The sequence below is a fragment of the Urocitellus parryii genome, chromosome 2, assembly GCF_045843805.1.
Source record: "Urocitellus parryii isolate mUroPar1 chromosome 2, mUroPar1.hap1, whole genome shotgun sequence".
Classification (NCBI taxonomy): domain Eukaryota; kingdom Metazoa; phylum Chordata; class Mammalia; order Rodentia; family Sciuridae; genus Urocitellus; species Urocitellus parryii.
The window spans coordinates 39332626-39340404 of record NC_135532.1 but is presented as its reverse complement, the minus strand read 5'-3'; the positions used below and the strand labels follow the sequence as shown (position 1 = coordinate 39340404).

At 42.2% G+C, this 7779-nt stretch overlaps 1 non-coding gene across 1 annotated transcript; it reads left to right on the top strand.

The window, feature by feature from the left end:
* The first annotated feature begins 7456 nt into the window (after positions 1 to 7456).
* LOC144253439 (U6 spliceosomal RNA) lies at positions 7457 to 7563 on the top strand. The gene has a single exon (XR_013343284.1). It is a non-coding gene; the product is annotated as a U6 spliceosomal RNA (small nuclear RNA).
* The last annotated feature ends 216 nt before the right edge of the window (positions 7564 to 7779 follow it).

The following is a 7779-nucleotide window of genomic DNA, read 5'->3' as shown; positions in this document are numbered from 1 at the left end:
GGGTAAGAAAAGGGAGTGGGAGTGTGTGTGTGTGTGTGTGTGTGTGTGTGTGTGTGTGTGTGTTGCTGGGGATTGAACCCAGGGCCTTGTGCATGCAAGGTAAGCACTTTGCCAACTGAGCTATATCCCCAGCCCCACGGAATGTTCTTGCTGAGATAGGAACAGGGTAGGGATGGAGGAGGGAATTATTGAAAAAATATGGTAGGAAAGGGGTTCTGGTTAGGTAGGTAGAATTTGGCTTTTGCAGAAGAGGAACCTTAAAAAAACATTCAGCCAGGTGTGGTGGCACACAATTAAGTGACCTGTAATCCCAGTGACTTGGGAGGCTGAGGCAAGAGGATCGAAAAGTCCGAGGCCAGCCTGTGAAACTCAGCGAGACCTTGTCTCACATAAAAACTTAAAATGGGCTGGGGCTGTAGCTCAGGGGCTGGGGCTGGGGCTCAGGGGCAGAGCACTTGCCTAGCACTTGTGAGGCACTGGGTTCACATAAAAAATAAAATAAAGGCATGTTGTCCATCTACAACTACCAAAACAAATTTAAAAAAATAATTACTTCTAAAAACAGCTTTCTTTTGGAGGGTTTCAAGAGTAACTGAAAATTTATCTTTTTCATCTCCCACTTTTCCCCATCCCTACCAATCATCTACGGTCCCCTAAATTCCTTAATCAGGGTGTAAGTATTTTCATCCTACAATTAGAGACAAAGCTTAACAAGCAAACCAGTTGGCAGAGGCGACAGGCACCTCTTTCTCACTCAGTTAATGGCCGTGTGGATCCATGGTTATTTGGAAAGAATGAAGTAAAGGAACGAGAGGCCCTGGCATGGGAAGGCTTTCCAAAGAAGAGAAGGAAGCACATTAAATGAGAACAAAATAAACAACACTTATAAGCATTTCTGCGTCAGGGTCTATGGGCTTTCCATGGATTAACTCCTTCAGTCTCTAGCGCACTCTGTTTGAAGCAGGTACTGTTACTAATGTCCACTTTACAGAGGACAAAACACAGTCACAGGGAGGTGAGATAACTTGCCCAGGGTCATCATGGTAGGGCCCATGTTTGAATTCTGCTATTTCTGGCCCAGGAGTCCACATGCTTAGCCACGGACCAAAAGAAAACTGACTCAGAAGAGAACAGGAGAGACAGATTTCCCTAGGTGGACAGCGTTGCCTCTGGTCAGCCTGGTTACCTCTGTGGGTTAAGAACAGGGGGCGTTCCAGGCGAGGTGCCCTGGGTTAGTCAGCTCTTCTGTTACCCAGAGGAGCACTGGCACTGCAGAGGCTTCTGCCTTAGGTCTGTGGACCATTATGATCCCTTCCTGGTCTTACATGTATGTACACCACTTTGCTGTCTGAATTTGGGATCCTGTCACAGTTATTTCAATTCTCTATGCCTCTGAGTCCACACTTGGAAACTGGGTTATTTCTCCTTGTCAGCTTCCTGACCCAGAAGCATGTAGAAAGGGCCAGTGGTCTGACATATGCAACGTGTTTTCAGCCATAAACCAGGCCAAACTTGTAGACAGCACCAGGACTAGGTAGTGATATCTAAATCGACAGAAAGAATAGAATATTTTCTATAGCTGTTCTTGGTTCACGTGCCAGATCACCCTTCAGTGGGTCTACTATGGCTGCCTGTGTACTCTTCTAGACCTATAATGTGCAGTTCCAGGGGACAATGACCATCTGGTAGACTAGGGAGATGCCCCATGTTGTCTCGGACTGTTTGAACATTTAGAGATAAGAATTCCTAATTCAAAATAAGGATCTTCAAGTCAGGATTTTGAAAGTAGGTGCTTATCAAAAAAAAAAAAAAAAAAAAAAGAAAGAAAGATAGAAAGAACTGGGTCCTCTCCAAAAATAATCTTTAACCTCATAGCAAACACCATACTTCAGCATTTAATTCCAATGATAATGATCTAACTGATATCATCAAGGGCAAAAACAAATGCAAAGGTGTTTTTTTTTTTTTAAATAATGATTTACAAAAAGATGTGGAAAAGAGGATATCTGAAACAAACTGAATGCCGGGGAGGAGTTGTCTCAGCTATAGATGTGATTAAGGACCAGTAGAAGAAAAGAAGTAAAAGAAGTAGAAAGCCACACTCACACAATCTAATAAAATGTCCCTCCCATGTTTACAAGCACAAGTTTAATGGTTATCAACTGATGTCTTCAAATAAATCAAACAAAAAGCAGAAGGGCAACCACAGTAGTTTTAATAGATTCAGTTGTTTAACTCAATAATCTAACCTGGAATTCATGTCTTCTAAAGGACAGAAGACTACCTAGTGGCAGTCATGCTTCCCTAGACCTGAGAAAGGAAGCAATCCTTGCAAGTTAATAAACAAACACAGCCAGTGAGAATCAAGGTGAAGTTCACGGTCAGAAATAGTGCAGAGGAAAACAGTTTACAGGAAGAAGGAAAATGAGGCAAAAAGAAGGTAATAGGTAGCCAAGACCACACCAGATATGTATAAAGGAACCATAAATTTAAAAAAAAAAACAAAAAAAAACTACAGACTATTTTTCTTAGGGCTGCTATGATTCAAAGCATGAAAAGCTACTATGAAAAGCTACTATGAGTTTTAGTAATTTTGAAACTTCCATGAAAAGCTAGTATGAGTTTCAGTAATTTTGACTATAAGAACATTGGCTTTATGATCTGCTACAGTTTGGATCTTGGAATGTCCCCCAAAGACCCACATATTAAAGGCTTGGACACTGCCTGTGGCACTCTTGGGAAGTGATGGAAGGAGTGGGGTCAAGTGGGGGCTTTCAGAGGCATGCCCTTGGAGGGGATATTGGGTCCAGGCCCCTTTCTGTCTATTTTTGCTTCATGGCTGCCATGAGATAAACAGGTCTCCTCCACTATGCATGCCCACCTTGACGTACTATGACACAGGAGGCTCAAAGTGACAGAGCCAAGTGAACATGGACTGAAATCTCTGAAACCATGAGGCACAATAAACCTTTCCTCCTTGTAAATTTATTCTCTCGGTGTTTTAATCCCAGTGATGGGAGACTAATACCTGATCCTAGGCCCTGCTTTTAACAATGTTTCCTCATAGCTGCAAGCACCTTCTCTTTAATTACCAAAGGCCCCATCTACTCCTCACCAAAGGGAAAATACTGATGCGGGCTCTTAGCGTAAGACTAAAGTGAGGCAAAATCTTCCCAGGAGTATTTAAAAACTTCTCTTTAAATGGGGTTGAGGGGAATAAACCATTCAGGTTGAGCACTGGTGGATGAGCTAGAAGACCCTTCCTGATGTTCTTCTCTCAAATCTTACTGAAGTTACCTTTGGTTTCTGTCCCTGTTTTCCTTAGTACAGGTTATGATGACAGTGATCTGGTTTACAAACCCATGTTCACATTTTGTCTGCTTGGATGGAAAAAGTTTCCTTTCACTGAAGAACAGTGAGATTGTTGTAAGGAAGAGACCATTCAAGTAAAATCATGCCATGATATTTTGCTACATCCAATCTGTGATAAGGCCATGGGAGACCCACTCTCAGAACCAAAGTGTCAGGAAGACCAGTAGTCATTTCAAATCCTATTTCATGTGGAAATATTCATGCATTTATTGGGAACAAGAGCACCAGTCTGGTGCTCCAAACATCTGTGCCAGCGCTTAGTTTCAGGAGGTGAAGGATGGCTTCCTCCTTCGCGCTCCTAGGGCTACCCCACCCTGTTCTGGGATCAATAGAAGGAAGGGTGGAGCAGTGCAGAGTTTTGACAGAGTTCCAGTTCTCTGCACCCCAAGTATTTACTGAGACAGTCGGGTAATTCTTTAGAGAGACCAGGCTTAACACTATAAAACTTGGCAGAGGGACAGGAGGTAAAAGAAACACTCCTCTGTTTGGTAATACGTTCCTTGTGCCTATAACAAATGCAAAAGCAACAATGCAGAAATATGGGAATTGTCCTCACACCCTCTTCCAATGGATTACCCATTTGGAAACTTCACTTCATCTCAGGAAACCAGCCATGCAGCTTCCACCCAGGCGTTCCTGGGTCTGCAGGCAGCTATTTCCCTTGCTTGCAATAGCTTCTCTTCTCATCTAAGGCCTATCTCTTCTTCCGATTCCTCTCCAGCCCTCTCCACATCCCACTTCCTGTGTTAAGCTACTCCCAGTGGTCCCAGCCCATGGCTCTCCTTTGTTCTTCCACCTCCCACGCCATGCACTTGGGAGGCCTCCTAGCATTTATCGGCTTATCCCTTCAGCTCCTCACCCCCACCACGGGGCCTTGCAAGTTCTAGTCAACCTTCACTGCATGTGCCCACAAACAAAGATAAGTTATTCCAGGAGAGCAGTGTAGGCGGGCCTGTCTCAAGTTCATGTCCGTGTACTTTTTAAACTCAAGTGAAAAGTTTTCCATGGTTGACCCTTCTGAGAGGTGGTAAACCCTTAATGTGTCATCGTTTTCAAGTATCATAGATATTACCAGGAGGGATCAGGAACAGCACTGAAGGACAGGGGGTGAAAGGAATGACAATTAACTGGGGGAAATAAGAGGACTTTTCACCTAATCAAAAACCCCCACTGGTGTGATGGACTTGTCTGGTTGGCTTGGGATAATCCTGAGTTTCAGACTGAGAGTCCCAGGTCCTGGAGTAACCCTGAAGTCTCAGGCAAACAGGGAAGGTTGCTTACATTACCAGCTGGCCACGGAGCACCTGGACAAGAAGCAAATGCAAGTTTTAGATAATGGACTGAACCTTCTTTATCCTCTCTCCTCTTAGTCCCAGGGCCTCAGCCTCACCAAGGACGTTGTTCTACTCTCCACTAACAAGTGAAGGAGCCAGTAGCAATGCCCAGTGGGAACCCTGGATTTATTAATTCTCCTCTTCAGAAGCAATCTCGGGAGTAGGAGGACAAATGGTCAAGGGAAAAGGCTTTAAAGGGAGTTCTCACAAAATAGAAACTAAAAGGAATATTCTGAACTGCAAACACTGTGACCTTTCTGGCGTTATTCCCAAAAGGAAAATGGAAGGCAGAGCTCAGGAAGGCCAAGGTCCAGGATCCACAGGAATGCTGACTTCCACCGAACATTCCACACCAGGCCTGCTCATTGCAGGGCTGGAGCATCTGTTTTGATCATGTTCTCTGCAGCGAGTAACTGGTTGGACAGGAAGACTCCAGTCTAAGACAATGAGTGCCTTCTGAATGCTGTAGCAGAAGGGAGTCACACGTTGTAAGCACCCCAATATCTCTTCCATCATTTTGAAAAGCAAAATGATCCTGAAATGAGCATAACAGTAAGTATAACAACCTCATTAACAATGGCACACAAAACCCAATTAAGGCTCGAGAGTTTGTGTCATGATGAGGCTCTCTTTCCATAATAACATAACAAAGTTAAGCATTTTCATTTGTGTGATACATAACAGTAACTCAGCGGGGGGAAGCATAATAAGGAAATGGAAATTCTAATGCTTATATCTCTGTATATCACTCAGAATTAAGATTGATTTGATTACGCATAGACTCCTGTGAATAAATGCGCAAGTGGAGCAGGAGCTGAAATTTAGGGGAAACAGTGCAGAGATAGAATTTTACCACCAGGGGGTATCCTTTCCTCTTCCTTGTTATTGGGCAAGGTTATGTAACCTCAAAACAACTCTAAACCCACCTCACTAAAAATGGCCAGGCTGCATCCCATCAAAATGACTTCATTTCCACAAATTCCCTCTTGTCCTCCTATTTTAGAGAGTGTTGAGTTTTCCTTCAATGACAGAATCATGCTGGCAGGGAGCCATCCTATACCTACCTTGGGAAATGGATTACAAATTCTCCTGGGATCAGAACACCCACCAGAATAAAGAATGAAGTCAGTCCAGGTAGCAGTTTCTGATTATCTCTAGGGGAGCAGGAGTTTCAAGTAAGTGAGAACTCACCAGCTGGCTGGGAGGAGCCAAGGAGGGTTGTGGGGGCTCAGGATCAGCTAAAGCTCCTGGTTGAATTTTGTCTAAACTGATTTACAAATGAAAAAGGTCGATGCCTCATTAGAGACCAGAAGGGACTAGGAAAGTTACCAGAGAGATTTTGACAGCTTCCAGAAAGGGCCAGGGAATGTGTCCCAGCCCATTAGTATACCAAGTTTAGAAAGCAAGACTCTGGAAAGGTGCCCTAGGGAGATGCCCAAGGGAGTCAGTTTGAATCGGGCCAAATGCTTACTCTGGAAAAAGGAAGACTTTGTCCTCACTGCCAAAAGCTCCGTCAGGGAGAAAGTCCGTGAAGCTGAGAAATATGGGATATTAGGTCACCTGCCCAAGTGAAGCAAGTTCAATGAATTTAAACTTCAAGCCAATAAATAGTTTCCCTTTTTTTTTAATGACCAAAATACTTGTTCATTGTGAAAACTTCAAACAATATACAGCTTAAAGTAAAATGTAAAGGGCTATCTTCTCACAGCCAGCCCTCTTGCCTCAGCTCCACACACCAGAAATACTCCTACTGATCATTTGTTTCCTTTCTCTATGAATTACAATATATATATATATATATATATATATATATATATATATATCAGTCTGTTTTGTTCTCCATTCTTTCCATGCATCTATCAATCATTTATCTGTCTAGTTGGTTTCTGGGGAAAAAAAATTCTTAAAATATATTTTTTTTCTACATAAGTTTTTCATTCACTGTATCATTGAACTTTTCCAAATGTCTCTTATTCTTTTTAGTAGTGACATAATATTCTATTGTATAGATATTCTATAACTTTTGTCAGTTTACAGTCGATGGAGATTTGTGGTATTTCCCATTTCTTTTTCTATTTCAAAAATGCTGTAATAAAATTCTTAATTAAAAAGAGTAGTTATTTTTTGGTACCAGGAATTGAATGCAGGGGCACTCAATCACTGCGCCACAGCCTCCACCCCCTTATTTTATTAGAGACAGTGTCTCTCTAAGTTGCTTAGCGCCTCACTAAGTTGCTAAGGCTGGCTTTGAACTCTCCATCCTCCTGCCTCAGCTTCCCAAACTGCTGGGATTAATAGGCATGTGCCAGTGTGGCTTAAAAGGAGTAGTTCTTAATGGATATATTGTGTTAAGAATCAAGCCTTGTGCTAAGCCTACTAGAGAATATTAATGGGAGTAAAACATATTTTCTGTCTTTTTGGGTTTACTCCCTTTGTGGGAGAACTATAAAAAACTAATATAAAAATGACTTAAATTTTTTAAAAAATGACTTAAATACTGAATAGTTGGACAAAGAGATAATATAGCTTCCCAGGGAGGAGAGAGAAAAGTATTCTGTATGAAGGTTGAGGTTAGGCAAGATTTCACTGAACTGACCCACCTGTGCAGGGAATTGCTTCAGTATGTTTGATGTGGGGAAGTTGAGGTAGAAGATTTTAGGAAAACAAAGTTTTTAACAAAGTTATCTTGTTTATCATGCACAGGGACAAAAATGCCTCTCCAAGTTTTGCTATTTAAATTTCCTTTGACAGTGCTCGCTTCGGCAGCACATATACTAAAATTGGAACGATACAGAGAAGATTAGCATGGCCCCTGCGCAAGGATGACACGCAAATTCGTGAAGCGTTCCATATTTTTACACACCTCTCTCACCACTGGACAGATCTTCCAAACAAAAGTTAAATAAGGAAACTATAGAACTCAATAACACAATTAACAACCTAGACTTAATTGACATATATAGACTATACCACCCAACATCAAGTAGCTACACTTTTTTCTCAGCAGCACATGGAACCTTCTCAAAAATAGACCATATACTATGTCACAGGGCAACTCTTAGACAATACAAAG